The sequence below is a fragment of the Delphinus delphis genome, chromosome 9, assembly GCF_949987515.2.
Source record: "Delphinus delphis chromosome 9, mDelDel1.2, whole genome shotgun sequence".
In the NCBI taxonomy this organism is placed as follows: Eukaryota; Metazoa; Chordata; class Mammalia; order Artiodactyla; family Delphinidae; genus Delphinus; species Delphinus delphis.
Window position 1 is genome coordinate 39,916,659 of NC_082691.1, and position 25,799 is coordinate 39,942,457.

Genomic DNA, 25,799 nt, shown 5'->3' on the forward strand with positions numbered 1-25,799 from the left:
CATATATACACTACTAATTGTAAAATCGATAGCTAGTGGGAAGCAGCTGCATAGCACAGGGAGATCAGCGTGGTGCTTTGTGACCACCTAGAGGGGTGGGATAGGGAGGGTGGGAGGGAGACGCAAGAGAGAGGAGATATGGGGATGTATGTATATGTATAGCTGATTCACTTTGTTATACAGCAGAAACTAACACACCATTGTAAAGCAATTATACTCCAATAAAGATGTTAAAAAAAAAAAAGTAGCCTGAAGCCAACCTAAGAAAACATCTTTTCCTGGGTTCCATGCCAGACTTACTTAATCAGAATCTTTGGGAATGGGCTCTAGAACCAGCATTTTAAATATGTATATCAGAACATCCCAATGCACTCCAAAGTTTAAAAACCACTACTCTACAATATGACAGCAAGGAAACAGGCAAGAGGAAAACATTTTAAAGCTATAGACATATAATTGATATAAAAATACTGAAAATAGGTTTTTGATTTTTTCCTACATATTTTTTATTTCCTAGGAGTGTACAAAGGATTTTAGACTGTTTGTTTCCCCTTTCATTTGAGTCCTAAACATTTTGAAATTAAAAATTAAATGTTAAAGATGTTAAGCATATGAATGTCTATCAATTGAAGAGTTTCCCAAATAATAAATGATCTCTATAATAGTAAAGCGAAGAAAAAAAAAAAGTTGAGCTGTACAAAACAGAGTATCAGTTGAGACTGGTAGGTTGAGAGAAGCAGGAGGTATTTACTGATTGGTTGAAGGCTCTTAGTAGAGATATTTTAACCACGGGGAAATGTTTCCTGTAGTTTTCCTTGGTCCATAAGTCTGTCATTGTGATATATGAGCTAATACCCTTTAGAGGGCCCATCAAGCAGTTTCTCAATTGACTTAAAACCCATGGCAGTGATCTGAAAGCAGCCAATGGACATGAGCCCGTTTTACCTCTTCAACTCTATCATGCTACCTTCAACCTGGGCAGATATAAGAATGTAACTTTTACCTCTTCAGGATTGGATCTTATTTACCACAGTTAAATATTACTGACCAGCAGTTTATTTATTTATTTTTATTATTTATTTGTGTATTTGGCTGCTTTGGGTCTTAGTTGTGGCCCGCGGGATCTTTGTTAGAGCATGCGGGATCTTTTGTTGCGGCATGCAGACTCTTCGTTGCAGTGCATGGGCTCCAGAGCTCACAGGCTCAGGAGTTGCAGCACATGGCCTCTCTAGTTGTGGCGCATGGGCTCCAGAGCACGCAGGCTCAGTAGCTGCAGTGTGCAGGCTTAAGTTGCCCTGCGGCATGTGGGATCTTAGTTCCCTGACCAGGGATTGAACCCACGTCCCCTATATTGGAAGGCAGATTCTTAACCCCTGGACCACCAGGGAAGTCTCTGACCAGCAGTTTACAAAAAAGTAAATTTTGGAGTAGACAGGAGAAAATACTATAGAACTGTGGAAGGACATGAAAACAAGGATAAGAAGTTGATTTTTAATATCATATATAATTAGGAATTATTGAAAGGTTTTAAGGTAGAAAACGATATCATGAAAGTATTAGTGGAATGAATTTGGGGAACTATGAAAAAGGTAGTGAAGATATCAAACCCATAAATGGGGATTAGGCAAAGATTTTACAATAGATTTTTTAAATGGTAGATATTACAGAGTTCTGATATTAATTTTACTTGAGCAATACAGTAGTTGAAAATGGTTCTAAGGTCTTGAATCTAACTGACTGAACGGTCAGTGTTAGCTCTTTTCTAAAGAGGAAGGTCCAGTTGATCTGCTTTAGAGCCCCTGATTTTGAAGGACATATACACTGACACATTTGCCCTTCTCAGTGTCTCCTAGACCTTGTAAAGCAGAACATGAGTGACTTTGCATGCTCATTATAACATTACATAGTTTAGATTTACTGTTTAGATTTACTGTATTCATTTCCACAGTTCATCACTGTGGCCACTGCAAACAGTGCGTGCCGTTCTGGAGTTAAATCTGGTGACATGGCTTGACAAAGATGATTTTCAAACATATAAGGTAATTATGCTAAAGTCAGGATGACTTACTTAGGAGATGTTATGGTTACCTATTGTCCTAATAAACTGCCCTACAGGTTAGTGGGTGAGAAAAACAACTACTTTAACATATCTTCTGCTTTGGGGGTCAGGAATTCAGGTAGGGCTCATCTGGACAGTTCTTCTGCTCCCTGTGGAAATGATTTGGATCACTGGGTGGTATTCAGCTGTTGGCTGAGCTGAACTGGGGAGTCTGAGACTGTTTCACTTATATGCCTTACGTCTTGGTGGGGATTGCTGGGGGGCTGGGCTCAGCTGGGCTTCTCTTCCTTTCTTTTGTCAGGCAATGTTAGGGCCTCACCATATGATATCTCTAGCAAGGTAGTTGGACTACTTATGTGGACGTTTGGGGCTCCCAGAGACCATGGTGGAAGCTGCCCACATTCTTAAAAGCTAAGCCCAGAACTGGAATAGTTTCACTGTGCCAAACTCTATTGGTCAGTTGTCGTCGGCCAGCCCATATTAAGGGGCAGGGTTGCAAGACCCCAATTCTTAATGGGAAGAGGGCCAAAGCATTTGTGGTCATATTTAGTTGGCCATGGCAGAGTGAGAAGTTGGGTGAGGCCTCCACCCACTGCTGCTTCCAACCTGGCAGGTCCTCTCCCTGCACAAGCAGAGTCCACCTGCTCATCACCTTCTGACACATCAACCCTAAAGGAACCAGTGATGCTAGAAACGCCATCCTTAATGAGCAGTACCCATCCTGAAGCCTTTAGTATTTTCAGTGAAAATATATCATTTGACCTTATCATGGAAAAACGTAGCTTGTAAACAACGTAGGGTGCTCATATTTACCAACTCTCAAAACAACTAAATTGACTTACAGTGTAGACAGTTGGAACTAGTGGAAATGTCTGGGACAGCAATATGTATTTAAATAGTATGTGAACTCTGCTCTTAATTTTTGTAGATCAGATAACCAATATATATTTCAATTTTATTTAGATAACTTTTACCAACCTCAATTTTAAAAAGAAATTGGATTCTTGAATGAGATTTTTTTAAAACAGGCAACAACAATTTTGAATATTTTTACTTAAAGATATCTCTAAATCTAGAATCCTATATTGGGCAGTGTGCTCATTTAAACAAAATTGTATATATATATATATTATATATATATTATATATATATATAATATATATACATGGTGACTAATTGAAATAACAGGTAAATACCACGTGTTCTTATTTTCAATCAATAATTCGTTAACAAGGACATTAGTTTAAATGACAAACATCTTAAAAACAATAAATTTAGAGTTGCTGGGTTTGTAAACATGTCACCAAGTTAAATTGTTCATTCTAACCTGTATAATTGAAAGTGCATCATAGTTAGAATACTGTTGTTATTTAAAGGCTGTCATTGCTTTCATTTTAAGAAACATGTGTTTTTATGAATTTATCTATATTCATTGAACATAAAAATACCACAGATTAAAATATGAAGTCCAACTGGAATTGAAATATTTTCCTATTTTCATAATTATTAGAGATCTGCATGCATGTTTGTAGTACTGTATACTTCTTCCCTGTGTATGAGAAAATAATCTCTCTCCTGCATACATCCTCTAGTTACTCAATTTTCAGAAAATGATTATGAGAGAAACATTTTCAACAACTTTTTTCAAGTTAAGTGGTAAAAAGATAAGTTATATATATGTGGTCTTTAAAATAAATGTTATATACAGATTATCATTTATCCTTTGGCATAGATGTTATAAAGAAAAAAATAGAAGTTTCTGATAAACAGTCACAGAAATTCACCATTTTTACTACAATCTTTGGGTAGATGATACACATGTTCAAAAATGTATTTGTTTATCTTACCAGTTAGATATGAAACAACTGTGTATCTACCACTGTTTCTCAAACTAATTAAGTAGAATTAGTGTTAGTATTTAATGAGATTTATACATCCCCTTAATTCACTTGATAAACATTAATTGAGCTCCTACTCTTATCAGTCTCTTCTAGGAGTATAATGATGAACAAGACAGAATTAACCCCCATTGTCCCGAAGCTCATATTGTTCTAGAGGGAGCAGACAATAAAATAATAAGTAAAATACATATAATTTGAGAGAGTAATTAGTGCCATAAAATTTAATTCAGGCAAAAAGAGAGAGAAAGCTAGGTAGGGGAGCAGTGACCCTGTTTTAGATCATGTGGTCAATCAAGTCCTTTATGGAGGTGACATTTGACAGTGCTGTATACATGGAGAGCGTGGACTGTCCATGATCCTGCCCTCCCCCAGTATTCTATCTCTCCTTCCCTGCCTGAGTTCTTTAATGGCACTAATTAATATCATATATCTATAAATATATATCATAATATTGTATATAAAATGATTTTATTGTCTGCTCCCTTGAAGAGAATGTGAACTTCTAAACTTAAGGAAGGCAGACGCCAAGTCAGTCTTATCCATCATTATATTTCTAGAGGGATTGTTATAAATATATCTAAGTCTACAGATGAGGCAGCAGGGACTCTTTAGTGATCGGGTGTCTTAACCAAAATCATACAACCTACTAAATACGATGAGGAGGTAGAAGGAAGAAAGTGAACACATGAGATTTATACATCCCCTTAATTCAGTTGATAAACATTAATTGAGCTCCTACATTGAGCTGAGTGTTAATATGTGCCAGACATCACGGTGGGTACTTTATGTATATTATCTAATTTAATCCTTAAAGCAACTGTCGTAGGCTGAATGTTGGCCTCCTAAATATCCACATCCTAATCCTCAGAACTTGTAAATGATACCTGGTAACAAAAAGAAACCTTATACATGTGATTTAGCTAAGGATCTTGAGATAAGGAGACTAAGTTGGATCATCCAGGTGGGCTGTAGTCCGTCTTTTAAGGGGTCTTAAAAGACGGAAGCAGGAGATCAGAGAGGAGGCAGATATTACTTCAGAAACAAGAGGTTGCAGTGATGTGAGGCCAATGAATGCAGCTGACCTCTAGAAGCTAGAAAAGGCAAACAAATGAATACTCCCCTAGAGCCTCTAGAAGGAACAAGCCCTGTCAACACCATGACTTTAGCCCAGGGAAACTGATTTGAGACTTCTGGCATCCAAAGCTATAAGAGAATAACTTTGCATGGTTTTAAGCCACCGAATTTGTGGTAGTTTCTTATAGCGCTCCTAGGACATTAATACAGCAGCCCAGCTGGGGAACTCAGGTAAAGGTTAGGTGACTTGTCCAATATCACAGCACCTCGGTAACAGGAAGTTAAGTGTTCTATTTCTGTGCTCTCAGATGGTGCTCCAGGGTGTATCATTGTAGGCAGAAATTGCTCCCCTGTTTTAGAGTGTCAGGTAGTTAGAAGTAATTCTTACAGTACTTAAAAAAAGATGGCACAGTAAGTGTGTGGTTTTGTTTTGCTGGGGTTTTTTGATGGGAAAATATTTATTCGTTGTAGGTTTTCACAAACTCAGCATCAAATACACTTCTTCCGTAGCAGAGACCACCTGCTCCAGAGGACCAGCAGCCCTTCACGAATTAGACCTCCGATAGCACTCGTCAACCCAGAAGTGCTCTGCTTCCTTCTCTGCAAAACGGACCTAACACTGTCAACAAGGTAATTCTAACAAGATTGTGCAGCAATGACAGTGCTTACTGGGGTATGAGATCATTCCAAAGTCTAGTGCTGTAGGCTTAGAATGATTGAGTATCAGTATTAGTGGGGTGAAATAGCTGAAAATTCTGTGACAATAATTCTTTTTTTTTAACATCTTTATTGGAGTATAATTTCTTTACAATGGTGTGTTAGTTTCTGCTTTATAACAAAGTGAACCAGCTATACATATACATATATCCCCATATCTCCTCCCTCTTGCGTCTCCCTCCCACCCTCCCTATCCCACCCCTCTAGGTGGTCACAAAGCACCGAGCTGATCTCCCTTGCTATGTGGCTGCTTCCCACTAGCTGTCGGTTTTACATTTGGTAGTGTACATAACGTGACGATAATTCTTTAGAGGAGGCCATCAAGCAGATGCGCAGCACCCAGTCCTCTTTTCTGGAGGTAAGTGAGGGCAGTGATCGTAGTCCATGTGGCTTATTTTTGGTGTGTCATCCTCAAATCAGATGCCTTGTCTTAAATGGCCTTGCCTCCCCTCTGACCCTTCCTTGTTGCTTTGATAAGATAGAAGGTGCCGTGCCATAGGCTTCTTCATATTCGCTTAACACGGTTCTGTTGACCTTCACGCTCACATCCCATTCAGCCTAAATAAGGTCTAGAAGAGTTTATGGAGGCAGGGAATTCATCTGGGTTGTTGAGCTGGGAGCTCAGAAGAGAATACTGGGACATGGAGACTCTTTCCCTCCCAAGGTAAGGTGACCTGAGAAAAGCGTACAGAGACTGGCAGTGTCTCTAAGAAAAGCAGACTACAGCACACCATGGTTGAATGCTTTAAGAGGCATAAAACCTCAGCCTCATCTTGCAACTTCCCTTGTAGTTGAACGTGAGACATTGCTTAATTGAATCTGGGCAGAGGGGAAGCATTCACGTACATGAAGACTTAGGCCTGTTTATTGCCTGGAGTCTTCTGTGGGTAGGAGAAAGGGTAGAACAGTCCACCATTGCAGAGAGACCTGAGGGGGTGAAGTGGCTTGCATTCCTGCTGTTGGAAATGACAAGGGTTCATAGGCCAATGGATGCAGAATAGAGTAGCCCAGCTCAAGTCTTCTTAAATGTGCCCCGTGAAAGAGGGAAGCTGCCAACAAGAGTCCCCAGAGCCTAGCTTCCACACTACAATCCTATGCATTGTGGAGATCCCCCCGGCCCTCTGAAAAATCCACACATATGCCCTAAGAGAGCAAACATATAGGAATGCTGTCATGAAAGACAACAAAGGCCTGACTACAAAAATATAAGGAAAGACTGTTGCCCCTCTTCCTCCAGTTCCCCCTTTCTCACCTCAGTACAAGAGGAAGCAGAAAAGGAAGGAGGAGAAGGATAAAGGAAAGCGAAAGATAAGTAAAAATGCCTTTTCTCACAGGAAGACTTTGAGCCATGGGCCAGTCTTGAGTTGTGGAGGAGAAACAAGCTTTGAATGGAATTAGAGATTGAAGCTCTGATTTAGACTGGATTGATCTTTTGAATAAAGTTGACTGAGAGTGAGTCATAATGATTGAAGAGGAAATAGAAGTGACTTGGAAGTTATGAGATTTGTATAATGTTCCATCAGGGAGCAGGGAAGGATCAAAAAGGAATGACAAGTGGAATAGTTGCTTAAAAATAAAGAGACTTCCAGAACACATTTCCATCAAATTTAGTTCACTCTGTAAACCAGTCAATCTCGTAAGATGTGGGATAGAACAGTTAGGGCTTGAGATCAGACCTCCCATATTACTTTCAGGTTTTCTGGGCTCTGATGTCCTTAGAAATCACCCTAACATGAGAATTTAGTTTCTCGTGTCTTTTATTTCCATTGAATGTGCTTCTGTAATACATTGTACAGTGCAGTGACTTTAGTGGTCATCTGTCAGTTCTCTTCCTGCTTTACAAAATCAGATTAACTTTAGATTTCCTTGGTAGGTGTTTTCTCATTTTATTGTTTCAATTTCTGGTTTGCCTAACTTGCCACACTTTGTTCTTGCTTGGAAATTTTTCCATTTTCTCATGTAATAGTCAAATGGGAGAGAGACATGGGATGATGAGAAGTTATAAGATATACTTTTAGGAGCAAAATTTAGAGTATCTTTGATAACGCAAAGACAATATTTGGGACTTCCCTAGTGGCACAGTGGTTAAGAATCTGCCTGCCAGTGCAGGGGACATGGGTTTGTTCCCTGGTCCGGGAAGATCCCACATGCCACAGAGCAACTAAACCCATGAGCCACAACTACTGAGCCTGCGCTCTAGAGCCTGCAAGCCACAACTACTGAGTCCACATGCCCCAACTACTGCAACTCACTGTAGTTGCAGTGAGCCCACGCACTGCGACTACTGAAGTCCGCATTCTCTAGGGCCCACGTGCCGCAACTACTCAACCCAAGTGCAGCAACTCCCGAAGCCCACGCACCTAGAGCCCGTGCTCCGCAACAAGAGAAGCCACCGCAATGAGAAGCCCGCGCACCGCAAGGAAGAGTAGCCCCCACTAGCCACAACTAGAGAAAGCCCACACACAGCAACAAAGACTCAGTGCAGCCCAAAAAATAAATACTAAATAAAATTTTAAAAAAAGAAATAGTAAAAAATAAAACCCAATATTTTTGTTTCTTTAGGGTTTATGCTTTTAACCTAAGGAGAGAAGGAGTAAAGGAGTCATTACTTTGTCTGAATGGTTTCTTGAAAAATTTAAGGTGTCTTGAATGTCATCCAATAAAGAGACTGTCGATTTAAATAACTCAATCATGGTTAGATGAAATAGATGGAGAATCACAATGGGAAAGGGAAAACCTATGTTCAGTCATTAAGTGGCCTTAGGACATTTAGAAGATAATTAAATAAAAGCATCTCCTAAACCCGAGGCAAATTTAAACACTAAATATTAGTAAAGCTGTCATACAAACTGTCTTTAAAGACGGAAAGCTCTCTTCCCTTTCCTGTACTACTTGGAAATTATAAGAATCAGCATGTCTCAACTTTCCGTTTCAAGCTTCAAATTTTATTCCCCCACCAAAAAAGAAAAAAAATCCAAGGCGTTTAAACTGAAATATGTCAGGTTTAAGGATGGAATTCTCTCGCTATTCTAGTTAAATGTCATGAAAAACATATCTGTCCATCAAAAATGCTTTCAGCCTACTATATATGTGTCATTGCAGGATGGTAAAGATCTATTCTTTTCCCTGTTATAAAATAAGCCGTTCGGCAACAGAGTCAGATTGTCAAATCTGGTTGGGATCTTAGGGCTTGTCTAGATCACTCCCCGTGTGGTTGAACTCAGTAGTCCAAGGTTTCTCACCTGCTCAGTTACAGGATTTGAATCACTGACCATTTCTGCTGACTCCTCTGCAGTATACCCATTCTCTCTGGAGAGCATTTGTAATTTGTATCCTGGTTCCAAATAGCATACACATTCTTCCCCCCACCCCAGATACTCCCACCCAAAAATACCAAATAAATTTTGGAATGAATTTTATTTTTCTAAATATTTTTTAGTTTCAAAATTCACAATCATGTTGCTTTGTGAAGTACCTTTTCCCTTCCATTTTTTTTTTTTTTTTTTTTTTTGATTTGCGGTACTCGGGCCTCTCACCGCTGCGGCCCCTCCCGCTGCGGAGCAACAGGCTCCGGACGCGCAGGCTCAGCGGCCATGGCTCACGGGCGCAGCTGCTCCGCGGCATGTGGGATCCTCCCGGACCAGGGCACGAACCCGTGTCCCCTGCATCGGCAGGCGGACTCTCAACCACTGCGCCACCAGGGAAGCCCTCCCTTCCATTTTTTGTCTCCCTATTTCTTCTGCTCTAAGCCTTAATTCCTTAATTATTTACACATTTGAGCATCTTTGGACAGTATCGTGGCCTAGAAGCTGGAGGTCAGTTTTAGGGGAAATAGGACAATCTGTAGGAAGATGACAAAACAGAGAACTTGGACAATTTGACCCATTTCCCAGTCACTCAATGTGCTTCCAAGGTTGTTGTATTTTGTGTCAAATTGGCTACTCGTACCAGCATGAAAATAAGATAATTTTGATAATGTTTCCATAATCATTTCTGAATTAGATAGGGGAAGCTTAAGTCCTTTAGCAATAGACTCCGAATTTAATGGCTGAAAAAAGAGACATAAAAGACTTTTGTTTCTTTTTGCGTAGTAGTCTAGGACAGCACTTCTCAAAGTATAAGAAAGAAAATTGTCAGGAAAGTAGATTCTCGAGCCCCACTCTAGATCTGCTGAATCAGAAACTCTGGTGTGGAGGGCCAGCAATGTGTGTTAAACTTTCCAGGTGTTTCTGATGTACATTAAAGTCTGTGGGAACATTTTCCAGCCCAAGGAGATGTATGTTTATGACAGTGAAAGGGGGTTATCTCTGCTTCACTTAGTCATTCAGAGATCCGAGCTGACTATATCTTTGCCATGTTCAACTTGCCCCCATGAAACAGGTAAGAGCACAGAGCAGGATATGTGGGAAGTTTCATAGGACCATTGTAGTGCTTCTTACCTAACTTTAGAGGGAATTTCAGCAGATGGCCACAGCGAACTGCAAGAGAAGCTGAAAAATGTAATATAACTGGGCATATTATGTCCAGTTACTACTAAAGAAAGGAGAAGGGACTTTGATGGATAGTCTATGCAACAATCACGTGATTATCTTTGGACAATCAGGTTTGCTGGTGATGTGTTTCATCTCTTTTCTTCTTAAATTCCTACTGATGTTGCTTTCGCTCAGGTACTTTAATTCTGGCATTGCACAAGAGTATTGCATCATGGGAGCTAAAGTAAGAGGGTGATAGAAGAAAGAGTAAACAGTTAGCAGTGCCAGATGCTGCCGAGAAATCAATGAAATGAGCACTAAAAAGTCCCCTAGATTTGGCATGGGGCCAAAAAATGGAGGTCATTGATGACCTTAGGAAGGATTGTTCCATAAATAAATGGTACAAAAGCTGTGTTGGCATAAACTATGTTAGTAAATGCATAGGAGATGAATAAACAAAGACAGCAAAACATAATTTTTTTAAAAGAGATTAACAGTGGAATGGCAGAGAGATAGGGCTGTAAGTAAGGATGATACGGGATAGAGGCGTAGGAATAATTCCATATAGATGGAAAAGATCTAGTTGAGAAGGTTTGGTTGAATATTCAGGAAAGGAAAGTTGGATAATACTCCTGAAAAATTATAATGGGGTCCAAACACACAGATGGGAGGAGTTACCCTAGATAGGAAAAGAAAAACTGCCTCTAAGGTAACAGGAAAGAAAGAGGAAGGACGGAAAGAGAAAAAAAAATTGAAGTAATAATTGGGGAAATTGAGAGATGAAGTTTCTAGATTAACACAGATGGATTGCTGAGCAGTATGAAATATGTAATTGAAGTTACGTTGTACAATTCTACATAAAATCATTGTAGTAGCCTGTTAATGTTATATTGGGTTGCTATATTAATTTGGCTGCTATAAACCCTAAAAATTACATTTATTGGAGTGTGTTAATTTTTTAAAAACATTTAAAAACTGACCAAGAGTAGGGAAACTATGATATTTTATTTTTGCCTAACCCTGCTGAATTAATCTGTGGTAAGATTTCCTTAGTCAGCAGGTTTATTACAAATATAGCACTTTGTGAAATTCAGTAACTCTCTTAAGGCTTCAAAATGAACACTCATATGGGAGGTTTTTAAGAGCTGACATCACTTCTCCGTATTTTATTGGAATTTTAGAAAATTCTGGAAAGAATCTCATCAAATGAACCAGTATTTCATGTTTATAAAAAAAGTAATTAAGAAAATTGTGCCTAATTTAAACATGCAGTTTATGTGCCAAGAAATGGAAAAAAATATATAGGCCTTTGTCAATCATTAAACAAATTTTTTAAATTAAATCTCTAGGTGCCTATAAATTGTGAAGGGACCTGGATATTTACCCAGTGCCAGGCTTTCAGCCTTTCAGTGCGGCTGCTGTCGGCCTCTGAGTGTAGGATGCGCTTTGCTAGAGCCCACCATGTGCTCTGAAAAGTTAACTTCGCTGACCAGGCGCTCATACTCTGGGCCACGTGGCATCGCCCTAATCACTGCAAGTACCGGACTAGGGATAAGCCCTACACTAAATGATTCAAATCAACCAGTCCTCAGGGAGCCTGCAAAACCTAACTAACCCCCACACTGCTTGCCAAAGCTGCCTACCTAGCTGCACGCCACAACTCTAGTTTGCTGTGACCCCCTCCCTGGGTGTCATTCCCTGTGTGGCCCTGCCCAGCGGCCATCTCTCTCAGTAGCGTTAAGTAACAAAACATTCAGCCTTTCATCTGCATGAATCAGTGTGTTGTATCCCGCCATCAAAAGAATTCTTAAAGTCTTATAATACAGTTGGCACTATGGCCACAACCACTGACTCTTGGATAACTTCTTTCGAGCTGCTCTTGGCTCACTAATTGGCTCCAGACCACAGGGAGAGCAGTTTGGGATGGAATTTGAGCTTGGGCTTTAGTCTTGCAGCCTGAGGCTACTTGAGCTGTGCTTTCCAGGCTGGAAGATTTGCTGGTTCTGCTTCTAGTCACAGTCTGTGTTTGGCAGAGACCTATTCCAGGGGACCCTCCTTGATGGTGGTGGTGTTTCTTCATCATTATTTGGGGCAGAACTCTGGTTGGTCTGTGTGTTTCAGGGGACTCCTGTGCAGGAAGATGTTGGCTGGGCTCCCCCCATGGGAGAGAAATGGCAGCTGGGTGTCATTTTGATGTTGCTCAGGTGTGGGTAGCAGCTACCTCTCTTTGTTGCTGCGTATCTCCTTGCTGTCCACAGAGAGCTTTATGCTCCCTAGACTGTCAGGAATATCACAGGCTGCACCTTCTAAGACCAGCCACCCAACATGTAATCCGGAGGGGCCCTCTGGCTCAAGGAAACAAAGATTTCATCCCAGCAACCCCCTTCAGAACACCTGCCAGGTATCCAATTACTTAAATAATACAAGACCACTAACCATTGTGCTTGGGCCTTAGTAAGCGCCCCAACATAACATGCGAAGGGACTGATACTTCTGACAGTGGGTCTTACTGCACTGTCCCAAGGAGAGGCTGCAAACCCTAGTCCTCTAGTGGTGGACTGGGAAGGCCTGGAGTAAGAGCCGGCTGCCTAAAGGCAGGCCATGAGCCCCTACCCCTCGTTTCCTATAACCACCTACATGCTTCCCACTGAGTTATCAAACTGAAAACACAGGCATAGGTGCCTAGAAGCCCAAAACAGAGGGAAAATAATGGAATGAAAGGAAAAAACCTAGATACAGAGGGAGAAAATAAAAAATGAATTATATATGTGTGTGTGTATAATATTTTTTAAACAAAGGTCTATAACTTAAAACAATTGAAAATCCAAAATTTACTAAAATAATTTCTATGACAAAAAGATAAAAAGGGTGCTGATTGCCTTTTCTGCCTCTACAGCATAGGTGCTAAATTAACTTTAACAACTGCTAAAATGCACCAGTTGACAAAGCTTCATGAATTTAATCATACTGGATCCCATATTACAGTTTTATCAGAAGATCCTACTAAATTTAAACATGGAACTCCCTATAACCCTAGGAGAGTAACTAAACATAAAATACAGGAAAGAAGGGTAGTCCTTATTTTTTGTTATAGTCCTGCCTAAGTTCCCCATAGTCATAATATCTATTGCCCTAAAATATTCTATATTGGAAATAGACACTCTGAAATAACGAGTAATAAATTGAAGCTAAGTAAAGTCTTTGGCACTTAGAAACTGGCTTGACAAAAAAAGACCCAGTTAAAATATTAAAGTGGTCCAATTTAAGTTAAAATAGGGCCTTCAAGAACTCAAACTTCAGGGCTTCCCTGGTGGCGCAGTGGTTGAGAGTCCGCCTGCCGATGCAGGGGACACGGGTTCGTGCCCCGGTCTGGGAAGATCCCACATGCCGCGGAGCAGCTGGGCCCATGAGCCATGGCCGCTGAGCCTGCGCGTCTGGAGCCTGTGCTCCGCAATGGGAGAGGCCACAACAGTGAGAGGCCCGCATACCGCAAAAAAAAAAAAAAAAAAAAAGAACTCAAACTTCATATAAGACCTAATTAATAAAGAGATGATTATATCCACCGCCTCTCCATTTAATAGGCAAATTTGCCTGTTCTTAAACCTTCAAAAATTGAAGAAAAAAAAAAAGAATAATGCCTCACAGTGGATTACTGCAACTTTAATACTATGGTCCCATCCATTAAGGTCCCCATTCCCAATACCCGATATTATTAAAATTACTGATGTCATCCAATTAACAACCAGTAAATATTTTGATAGTAAAAGGTTTGGCTAATATGTTCTCTTCAGTGCCTGTTTTAACAGCTTCTCAGCGTCAATTTGCCTTCACCCCCAAGGGAAGCAATGCACCTTTTCCAGCCACCTTCTAGAGTAAGGACCTCTTTGCAATTGCACACAATCTCTGCAGACAACATCTAACTGCATCCACCGTTCTCCATCAGCACGGATATGATATTCCAGCGATGACATCCTCCTTTAAGGACGTTTGTTAACACACTCATTAAGGACATAAAACTCCAACATCGTTTAGTCAGTGTTGCATTCTGGAGGCAATATAGTCCCCGTGTAGAGATTCTACTTACTCTCTCTGATACTGTTACTTACTAATCAGCTCGCCTTGAATGGGGCCCCCTCCAACAAAAGGCTATAAAACTGGTCCAAATTAACATCGATAGGCCCCACGGGGAAACATTCCAGAATGTACACCTGGGTAGTATGTGGGGTTGGTCCAGAGTGGTTCACTCTGGCCAGAGTCTTGGCTGCCTGAACATGGTGACCACAGGGGGCCACACGTGTGATTGTCTTCTTGGCCCTGCACAGTGCTTGCTGGGGTGCCTGGCTCTGATTTCGGGGGCAGTGTCCTTCCTGCCTGTCATTGACGTGTTCTATGCAGATGCTGTTCACTGGGATAGGCAGTAGCCAAGCCCCACCCCACCCCTGCCCTTGCTCCCTCCCCCACTCCCTGTGGTCCCCAGGAGGTTCTTTTGCTCCTTACCAGACTCCAGAGCCAATCGCAGTAGGCCTGAAAGCTAGATATGCACCTGTGCAAGCACATGGGGAGAGGACATGGGTTTGTGATAATGAAGAGTGTAGCCAAGCCATCACCAGGAACTACCCTGGGAGATGCCACATCCTGATCCACATGGGAGAACAGCTATTTATTCTTCAGAGAGTGGTTGTGATTAAAAATTCAACACAAGGGAATTCCCTGGTGCTCCAGTGGTTAGGTCTCTGTGCTCTCACTGCCGAGGGCCTAGTTTCAGTCCATGGTCAGGGAACTAGGATCCCACAAGCTGCGCCGTGAGGCCAAAAACATTTTTAAAAATAAAAATTCAGGGCTTCCCTGGTGGCGCAATGGTTGAGAGTCCACCTGCCGATGCAGGGCACGCAGGTTCGTGCCCTGGTCCGGGAAGATGCCGTGGAGCGGCTGGGCCCATGAGCCATGGCCGCTGGGCCTGCGCGTCCGGACCCTGTGCTCCGCAACGGGAGAGGCCACAACAGTGGGAGGCCCGCGTACTGCAAAAAAAATAATAATAATAAAATAAAAATTCAACAAAATCAAGCTTGAAGAAACATTTTGCGTGCAAACATGAAAATCAGCAAAAACAATACGTATGCCAGTTTGAAGGTTGTAAGAAGACCTTTAAGAACATCAGCAGCTAGAAATCCATCAGTGCCAGCAGAAAAACGAATCACTGTTCAAGTGAAACCCTGAAAGAAATGGCAAGCACTTTGTTTCACCCGGCAGTCTGAAAGGATGAGAAGAAAAGTCTACGAGAGCCACGTTATGTCAAAAGGGATGTTCATTGTGCCAAAAACATTTGAGAGAAACCCGCTAAAAAGAAAATAACATGTGAAGTATGCCAGAAAACATTCAAGCAGAGAGGTGAGGGTAAGCAACACGTGAAAACTCGTGTCCCAGAAAGGAATGTGTGTCAGTGTCCAAGAGAAGACCACGGTGGAAGCTATGCAACATGCTTGGTCTCAAGAGCCATATTTTCTCCCTGCCTGAGGAAAAGCACCCATTTATGTGTGAATATGCTGGCTGGTGCAAAAGGTTTGCAATAAAACACAGTCTCACAAGGCATGCCGACATGAAGAAAATGAAAATCAAAGTACAAGCATCTCATGAAAAATCGAGTTGGGCCTTTCATCTCAGTGGATGTATCTCTTCTAAAAGGAAACACCAGTGAGGCTTCTCTTTGCCTAAATACAGAAAGTCACTGAATGTTATTGATCTCAGTAATTACTCTCAGCTAAATAATCAGGTTGTATTGTTGAAAGGACTACAAACCAACAAGCTCAGTTACTTTCTCTCAGAAGCACATTTCCCTTTATTAAAAACACTGATTTAGAAAAAAAAAATGACAGGCACTTGCGTTACTCTCCTCAGAGGCTCCTTCACCACAGAAGGTTTAGCGACCTCTTCTCACACCTCCAGGAGTCTCAGGACTCTTATGAAGGCCATAGGTTGCCTTTGGGCTTCTGATGATAGAAACCAACCTTGGCTCTGTGCTGTACACCATTAGAGCAAAAATCACTGGCCACATACTGGTCTTTCCTAGAAATTGTGGTTCTGATGGATCCTTGAGCCTGTGACTTTCTATACCCAGTTGCCCATTATGCCTTGGGTCATAAATGCAGCACCCCTCAATCTGAGCACCTCTACTTAGACCTCCTTGATAAAGAATGGAACCAGATCTGGGCCTTCCGGAATATTCCACCTGGAGGAGGAGTTTGTCTCTCCTCTTCTCAGTTTCTTGCCAGATGCCAGGCTGCTGGATGAGGTTGCCCTTCTCCCAGTTACCTTAGCTACCTGGGGAGTCCCTTGGGATCAACTGATGGAACAGCAGTGAAACTTCATGGACTATATGGGTGGCATTGCCACCATCATAACTGATGCTCAGTGATGCTTTCCATCTGCTAACTGGTAGGTCCATGGTAAAGGACAGGGCCCAAGAGTCAGAAAATTTGCCATTCCCCCCCATAGCGCTGGAGGCCAGATGTAGGGTACATACTCTTCTGGGACCCATTAACCATAGACTATCCCATGGGCCAGGAACCTGCCCATCTGACATGTGACTCATTTGAGCCTAAACTTCTACCACTCAAAAAATCTTCATCAGTATTCAGGTTATGAGGGGTAGATAATTAATCCTGGCTCTCCATCTGATTCCCTCCAGAAAATTAAAATTATTTTTCCAGGACTATTCCCTCAGACAGTGTGGGCTGCTAGGGAGCTAGGAAACTGGACTTGGTAAATAAAAATGGAGATAACATTAGGAGATAATAATAAAATCAACACCATATCCCATAATGATGAAGCCAGACAAGCCTTCATTGGTAATAATACAAGCCAGAGAAGGATTGACATCAAACAGCAAAGGTCTATCAAGTGCAGCCACACACTATTTTGTTGGTCTCATTGCTATTGGTCTGGATGCATTCATTGGTTTGAAGTCCAGAGGCTCCAACACTCCAAGTAAACCATCGTTTTAACCAAACTTAGCAGATGCTGGAGCCCACACCCCTACAACCTGAAGTCTTCACTGGCTTGTCCATTACCAACCAAGCCAACAACCGAGGCAGAGGGCCCATGGTAATTGCCTAAATTGGAGGGCCTGCCTATAGGCTATGCTGGAGGTCAAAGCTCAGCCACAGATATTTTAATTGACAAACGTGCCATCCTATTAACAAGATGCACCCCAAACAGGCCATGTGATTTAAAAACCTATCTGCAGTAGAATCCCTCTCATCACCCATCTGGACAGAATCTTGGACAGTTGGGAGCTTTTAGATTTGGCCACCCTTAATCAGGGATTTAATTATGTCAGTTGGGTTCTGGTGCTTCGGTTCAATGATAGCAACTTCGTTGAGACAAGCGTCATCTTTGCTAGTTGTTTGAAAGATATTTATAAGTCGAGCTCCCAGGACCAAAATCACCTTGATATTTTACAAGAAGCTCAGTCTTGTTACAATACCACAGAGCCACAAAAACAAAACCCATGTTAACTTGAGTGGGTATCCACTTATAAAGGATACCCCCAGTGCCATATCCCAAACCACATTGCCCTGGACCAGGAGCTTGTTCTTGAGAAGGTATCACCCTTGATGACACTACTTGGGCCAAAGACTGCTCCACTGGAAATGACTTTGCACCCTGTGACAGAGACAACTACTCCCTGGACACTGAGACCACCATACCAGCCACACCCACCAGTTGCCTCTCCTAAGATGCTGACAAGAAACAGTTATTGTTGTTTTTTTTCGTTGGACGTTAGGGATTCTGTGTTTCCTGCGTTTGCTGTTTACTTAGCTTGTGGTATGCTCCTTGTTCTGTAGCTATACTTGCATACCTAAAGGGAAATCTTATAAAGGTTACTGCTCTCTGTGCTATTAAAAAATTAATGGAAATTAGTTCTTCCCCAGGTAGGTAACTTCCTCACATTGGTCCACCCTTCAGTTGGACCTCCCACTCCCCAGGGCCTACTCCTACTTCCCTTCTCGCTCTACCTTGCCCCCCACAAGTGCCCACCCTGTGTCTACGGCCACCAAAACCACCCCTTCCCCATGGCTACAAACAAGTACGACTCACCTATACCTTGCTGAACTAGCAGTTCACACTCTCCATCAACAAAACTGCTGTACCTACCACCTTGACTCAAGGGATACACCAAGATATTATTATCAAAAACTACATAATTCATACTGTCACACACCTTACAAGTCCACCATGATCTTGTTAGAGACCCCCAAACTTCAAATCTGTTTTTGCCATATAGACAGTAAACTTGGATACGGTTGACCTATTTATACTTCTACTTGTCTCCCTCCTTCTGACTGCCATAATAAAATGTTTTCCTAGGCAGTTTAGGGGCATTTATATGCCACTCTGTAAAAGTCTCCTCTGCTACTTGGGCTACTGGAATTCTTCAGATAATTGAACTCGAAACGGATGCCAAGACAACAAGAGGTCAACTGTAAGAGAGGTTTGGTTTTGCGCTGTCTTGACCCAGTTTTCAGGACCTGACTAAAAGCTGGTCAGTTCTGCTTCTTGAGTGGCTGATTAAGCCCACAATCCAACCACCTCCCTTATCAGGCTCTCACATTCAGGATCATGGTGCATGCATGCTAACTGCTTCAGGGTCAGGAACCAGACAAAACTGAGGACCACCCCTATGCCCTGAGCCTGAAAAATCATCCAAATTAGCCAACCCACAGGGATCCCTCCGAGCCTCGCTGACTCTCTCCCCTTTATCCCCTACAGCTATAGCTTGCTGATACCTGCTGGGGTGGTAGAGAGGGCAGTTCTTCTGTGTCCCTGTCTGGCAGCCATCTCTCCTCTGGAGTGCTGAATAGCAGACTTCTCCCTTTCATCTATCCAAATGTCCATGTGTTCTGTTCCTCTATCAAAAAGATCTTTAAATCTCATAAAACATGTAGTTCGTTTTCTTTTACTATAAATCAATGACAGGAATGTTTCACCCAAATCTGAAGTTTCTAAATTCTTAGAATTGCCCCAAAGCAAAAATAAGTCACATCAAGTTGCTGAAAAATTAGATAAGACATTTCTACCTCCAATAAAGCCGTGTAACATAAATGTCAAAGAAACCTAAATGTCAAAAGAAGATTAAACTCATATAGGCATTGATTCATCATAATCATTTTCCTTTTTTGTCTTAGTATTTCTTCTGTCCTTCTGTTCAAACCGGTTTTATCTGTTCCCTGTAACCTCAATTTCTTTGAGTCATTGGTATTCTAGAATTGCACTCTTCGATACGCTAGCTCCTAGTCAAAGTTAAATAAAATAAAATTGAACAATTTTTTCCTTAGGTACACTGACCACATTTCTAGGTCTCAGTAGGCACGTGCTACTAGTTGTGACTGTGTTGGTGGGTGCAGAAGAGAATTCCCTGCAGAGCAGAGAGTCCTATTGGACAATTCTCTTCTGCAATACCAGTGCCTAGTAGTTCCCTCAACTACTTCCAATATTATTTGTAGGAATAATTTTATGGAGTATATCAGGTATTTTAGGTGAATGCTTGCTAATTGAAGGATAAGATAGGACAATCTGGGAGAAAAAGTGATGAGAAGTAAGAAAACATGCAGTTAGGGAAAATAATCATTTTTAAGCTAAAGAAGACAGATATACCAATTATGATAAAACATTCTGTGCAATCTTGATATCTCAAATCTTTTTGAATTAATCTTTCTTTTTCTTTTCCTTTTTCTTTTTTTTTTTTTTTTTCTACCAGAGAGAGTGTGTTATCTTGGATTTGATCTCTTCTGGGTGGTAAATGTTTTCCTGGGCACATGTTTAGTAATACAAAACAAAAACAAAGCGAGCCTATGCTCTTGTACAGCATCCAGAAGACTTTACTGAATGGGTCTGAAAATATGCTCTGGACAATATGGTTAGCCATCCAGACAGAGCATGTGCACAATGTAAATAGGCTATCATGCATCGTTTAGGGTTGTACTGTCTAGCAAGTCTTGCTGAGTGGAAGTATGGTGACTTTCCCAAATAGGTATGTATTGCAGCAAGATAACATTCATCTCAGTTGAGCAAACCACATGTTTAATGACAACATATAAGAAACAGTGTCCAGCACTGGTACTGGTTTTGAGGTAGCCTGAGCATGTGTCTGAAAATTGGGATGCTTCACCACATACCATGCTTAAGATTAAACCTTGATACATTAACATTTTATAAGATGCAACTTATTTGATCTACTTTTCTGAGCAACAGTATGTGGCCATGATGATCAGCTTGTTTTGTGTATCCTGTGTGTGTGTGTGCATGCGTGTGTGTGTGTGTGTGTGTGTGAGAATAGCAGTGTTTCTACCCCATGACACTATTGACATTTGAGGCATTTGAGACCATGTCAGTCTCTGTTGTGAGGGCCTGTTCTATGCATTGCAGAATGTTTAGCACCATCCATGTCCTCTACCTAATAGATGCCAGTAGCACCCTCTCTTACCCAGTTGTGACAAACAAAAATATCTCCAGATATTGGCACATGCCTCCTGGGTGGCAAAATAGCCTCCATTTGGGAAGCTCTGATCTATGATAATTTCTCAAGAGTATGAATATATTCATATGTATGTTTCTATAGATGTAAATATAGTGAGCAAACAGGCTACTGACAGCAAACATTCAGTATTGCTTTTGGCCTCCAGTCCCTCCACACTAAACCGGTCTGAGATGGTATGCCATAAAGTAAATGCTCAAAACTGCAAATATCAATTCTGTGACTTGTGAAATTGCCTACATGGAAATAAAACCCTTGATTAATAATACTGAATCAAAATCAGCTCTATGAAATCTATCTTTATTAACAGAGCACTGAGTAAACACATCCTTTTTTTTTTTTTTTTTTGCGGTACACGGGCCTCTCACTGTTGTGGCCTCTCCCGTTGCGGAGCACAGGTTCCGGACGTGCAGGCTCAGCGGCCATGGCTCACGGGCCCAGCCGCTCCGCGGCATGTGGGATCTTCCCAGACCGGGGCAGGAACCCGTGTCCCCTGCATTGGGCAGGCAGACCCTCAACCACTGCGCCACCAGGGAAGCCCAACACATCCTTTTTTTTAATCAACTAAAAGATATTCCTGTCAGTGCAGAGAGATTATCGTGTTTGGCCATGTGTAAGTCACCATTTTTGAAGTGAAATTACAAGGCTGGCAAAGAAGCAATGGTACTTTTTAGAGTCCAACCAATGAGAATGATTAATGAAGCAAATAGCTAACTGAAAGTAATCCAGTTACGGTTTTCATAGTTTATCCTCCAAAAATTGATAGATTTTATTTTAACATCTTTATTGGAGTATAATTGCTTTACAATGGTGTGTTAGTTTCTGCTTTATAACAAAGTGAATCAGCTATTCATATACATATATCCCCATATCTCCTCCCTCTTGTGTCTCCCTCCCACCCTCCCTATCCCTCCCCTCTAGGTGGTCACAAAGCACTGAGCTGATCTTCCTGTGCTATGTGGCTGCTTCCCACTAGCTATCGGTTTTACATTTGGTAGTGTATATATGTCCATGCCACTCTCTCACTTTGTCCCAGCTTACCCTTCCCCCTCCCCGTGTTTAGATTTTACACAGACCAGAAAGTATAAATTTAAAAAACAACAAATAAAACTTCTGAGTCTGGAATTTTGGTATGGTAAGGTCTACTTTGCCCTGAGTGCCTCTGATATCCCTTTATTTAAATTAGGATTAATTACTCATAGATAAAGCATTATGACTGGCCATATTCACACATGCATGAAGGCATTAAGGTCTAAGAATGAGGCTGCACAATCAGTTACAGAGACTCGCTGCCTGGATTGGAAAAGAGAGTAATGTTCTTCCAAATTTCAGCATGGGATCCCTTACTGGTTATTATCCACAGTTCATTATGAATTATTATTTTTAAAATAACTCCTATAATTTTGTGTGAAAAGCTTAATTATTGTATCACAGTTTGATGTTAAAATAGTTTATAAAAAGAAACCATTTTAAATACACAAAATTATAACCCTTTTTGTTTATATATGTTGTTTTCATTTTTAATGTGCTGGTGACCTAAAAACGGGTGATTCCTCTCCATCAGAGAGGTTCTGCCAATGTTCTTCTCGTTGCTTATTGTGACATTAGTCTGCAAGGCATTGGAGTAAGAGGTAATTGAACTACCAAGTATAACATCTGAAGTTTCAGTAACAACCCTTTGGCATGAAAGGTGAGGACTGAAAGTGTTTTGCCAAGATTGTGAGGGATGGAATCCAGAATTCAGGACTGTCACCACCATATCACTTTCGGAGTCCAAAGAAATTAAAAAGGATTTAACAAAATAATTAAACCGAGCCCATGACTTGAGGAGCTTTTGTGTTTGGCAAAGGCACTTGAGAGCAGGATCTTCCTTAGCAACCGGTTAATCATGATCTCCTGGCTTGTTCATCAATATCCCCTTTACCCATTCAGATGCTTTTTTTTAATGTACATTTTGCAGATACATGGATCAATCAATCTGTCTAGAGTTTTGGTCTGCTTTACTTAAGTATAGCCCATTTACCTGTAATATATTAAATAGTATATTTTTCAGCATTCTAAAATGTAAAACACATCAGGAATCAGCACTAATATTTTCTCAGATAAATCGCTGCACTGATTACCATGAAGTACATTGATGTCACTATCACTATGACAACATTATGGCAAGAACTAGTCGCTCTAAGCTACCTAGTAAGAGGAATTGTCATCTGTATTTCCGAATAAAATGCAACACATGGACTTCCCTGGTGGCACAGTGGTTGGGAGTCTGCCTGCCAATGCGGGGGACATGCAGGGGAACCCTGGTCTGGGAAGATCCCACATGGCGTGGAGCAACTGGGCCCGTTTGCCACCACTACTGAGCCTGCACTCTAGAGCCCGTGAGCCACAGCTACTGAGCCCACATGCTGCAACTGCTGAAGCCTGTATGCCTAGAGCCCGTGCTCCGCAACAAGAGAAGCCACTGCAGTGAGAAGCCTGTGCATTGCAACGAAGAGTAGCCCCCGCTCACCACAAGTAAAGAAAGCCTGCGCACAGCAACAAAGACCCAACACAGCCAAAAATAAATAAATAAATAAAATTAAATTAAAAAAAAAATGTAACACATATTAGGACCCGTACTTTCTTGCATAAATTAGTACCTTAATGATTAGGGAATGTTGAATCACAGTTGGATGAGGAAACCATTCACATTTATGTTTCTCTAAAGGTAAGATTTGAATATTTGAGGACTGTATCCTGTAACTTTTCAGTTGGTTAGAAAGGAAGCAATTCTTTTACCATTATAAGGAGCTATTTGAGGCAATAAATACCCTTCTCTTTACCTGCTTTTTTGTTTTGTTTGTTTTGCATTTAAGAAAGGACAGTGTTGTGATATCAACAAGTAGTCTAAATAAATAAGTGAGCTTTGAGAACTATATGAAGGTTTTTATGTGAAGTAGTATTTGAATCAGTCTTTTAGGATATTGCACATATACTTTTAGGATATTGCTTAATTTTTAATTTTCAGCTGCTTATGATAGAAATGAGTCACCCTCTTGTACTGTTCCATTTTTAATTAAGCAAGGATTCAAAATCTTTTTTTCATTGTTAACTTTAAAAATAACTTGACTCTCAAGTGTTCTCTGTTCCCCTCCCACTAAGGATGTCCTATAGAAAATATATAAAGGTGTACCAGAGCCTTCGGAAGAAAATATTAGTCATCACTAACTCCATTCATCTAGAAATGTACTGCTGCCAATATTTTTAGATTATTTATGCTCAATTTTGTACTTTAGTTTGTACAGTAGAGTGTCAGCATTCTGACATTTGTTATGTAGAGAACTGTATCACCACACGATATGACATGCAACAGTTGACAAATGGCAATTTTCCCAGTGATGTTTGCCTTTTTTATTTGATCTGAGCCAAATAGAAACTCTGTAGAGGAATTCCTTCCTTGTAAGATATGGTTGATTATACAAAGAAAAACAAAGGTATAACCTATCTTGATTTTAAAAGTCTACTTTTCATATTCAGCCATTAGAGAATATGACAGGCAGGTAAGTGATAGGAGCTGTAATCATGGAGATGGACACTGTGTTACCTTAATTACAAAATTCTTAATGAACATTATCGAAACACTGTTTCTTTTATTGTAAATTTATGTTGTATCGTTAGGTGCTAGAAATGCTGAAAGAAAAACAAACATTCTCGGCAAAGGGTGTGCTATTCTGAGTATATTATTTGATGCAAAAACTCAAGTATGTTTTTTGTATTACTCAAGTATCTATCTGGAACAATTGGGAAAAATAATTGCAAAAATTTGAACATGGATAATATTTATCTATAAACAGCCTGAAGTTTCTCTGAGAAGTGATATGATTAATTCAACATTCAATATATATATATATTTGTGCGTGTAAATCTCTGTATTAGATCACAAATGTACATAATCTGATTATAACATTTCACCCCAGTTATACTATTTTTAGTAGAAAACTAAACAACTTTTGTTTTCTAAATTCTACTTATATAGCTGTATTATACACCATCTAGACAAAGAAGAAAATAAATATCATTTCAACAGAAGACATTTTGAATATGCTTCAATTAGCATTTAAATAAATTAAACATAGATAAGCATAGATACAGAGAAGAAAAAGAATCAGTCTATTGGATATGCAAAAGCTTCAAGAGGAGAGAATTTCAGAGTTGTATTTTTAGTGAAAAAAAAGTCAAATTGATTGCTTTAAGAGATTTGTTTCCATGAGTCATAATTTCCTTGCAAATTATAGTTTCTATTTTAAAGTAAGCCTTTAGCAGAGCATATTGTATATCACTAAAAAATCTGTTCAATACATTCATCTAACCTATTTTTATCATATAATAACACAAGCATTAGATTTCCTATATCCTATATAAAGTTAACCTAATTTCTACAGTCTTCCCCGCACACACATACAGAAACATACACTTACATGCTTTTGTGTTTATTCTTCTCTGTAATCCAAGTGATATATTTTACAATAATTTTATTTTTATGTCTCTCCTTAGAAATTCTTATAGACGTAAACAAACTTAAAACTCAGTACCCTGAGAACAGTTTTTTTATTTGAAGATTTAAGCAACAGTAGATTTTTTGGTAATCTCTGAGAAAGCTAGGGCATCAAAATCATAAAGCAGTTCAAATCTTAAGAAACATATAGTTCAGATCTCATAGGATATTAGTCCTATATTTTATTAATCATTTTAATGTGATGATTACTCCCTCACCTAGTGTTTTAAATTTATTTAAGTTCTGTGATTTTGTAGCAAGTCAGAAATAGAAGGCAGCAAAGTACTGTCTTCTTTTTTCTTTCTTTAGGCTTTAAAAAGCAAGTGTTTTAGTTAATTGTTCTGGAAATAAATAAAATCTGCTTATACATGTAGGGCAAAAGGACAGCAAAATCTTTGTTATACACGGACTCTGATTTATTACATTTTGCCTGCTTAAGCTACATCAAATAGCTTTTATAGTACACAAGGAATCCTAACGTTTAAAAAAATATTAAATTTAAAAT

General features: G+C 40.3%; 1 pseudogene; it reads left to right on the plus strand.

The window, feature by feature from the left end:
- Positions 1 to 2,059: 2,059 nt before the first annotated feature.
- Positions 2,060 to 15,918, plus strand: LOC132430504 (transcription factor IIIA-like; annotated as a pseudogene).
- Positions 15,919 to 25,799: the final 9,881 nt, after the last annotated feature.